This window comes from Limulus polyphemus, unplaced genomic scaffold, assembly GCF_000517525.1.
Source record: "Limulus polyphemus unplaced genomic scaffold, Limulus_polyphemus-2.1.2 Scaffold4003, whole genome shotgun sequence".
Lineage (NCBI taxonomy): Eukaryota > Metazoa > Arthropoda > Merostomata > Xiphosura > Limulidae > Limulus > Limulus polyphemus.
In genome coordinates this window covers 89,637-89,993 of record NW_013669613.1, presented here as the reverse complement: position 1 = coordinate 89,993, position 357 = coordinate 89,637, and positions in this window count along the sequence as shown.

Here is a 357-nt window from a genome sequence, read left to right as displayed (position 1 = left end):
CAATTTTGGTATAAAATATTTGATCTAGAAAACCATTGAAGTTACTCAGTTCTTCCATTTCATTGGTCTTTGTCTTTCTCTTTTTGAAGATTATCAATTCTTGCATTGCATCATATAGTTGTCTTTTTCTCCAACATCAGAATAACATTCACTTGGCCTGCCAAAATGCTGCATCAAACTTTACCTGGCTGTTGGCCAAGTTCATGATTTCTTACCACTCAACAATTGTTGAGAGAGAGAGAGAGATTGAATATCCACAACGTAAAGAAACCATGCTTCTATGCAACTCAAAACCTCTTTCTACAGTAATTCTATTTTGTTTTTAATCACAAAAAGACCACGACTTGTGTCTCTTTG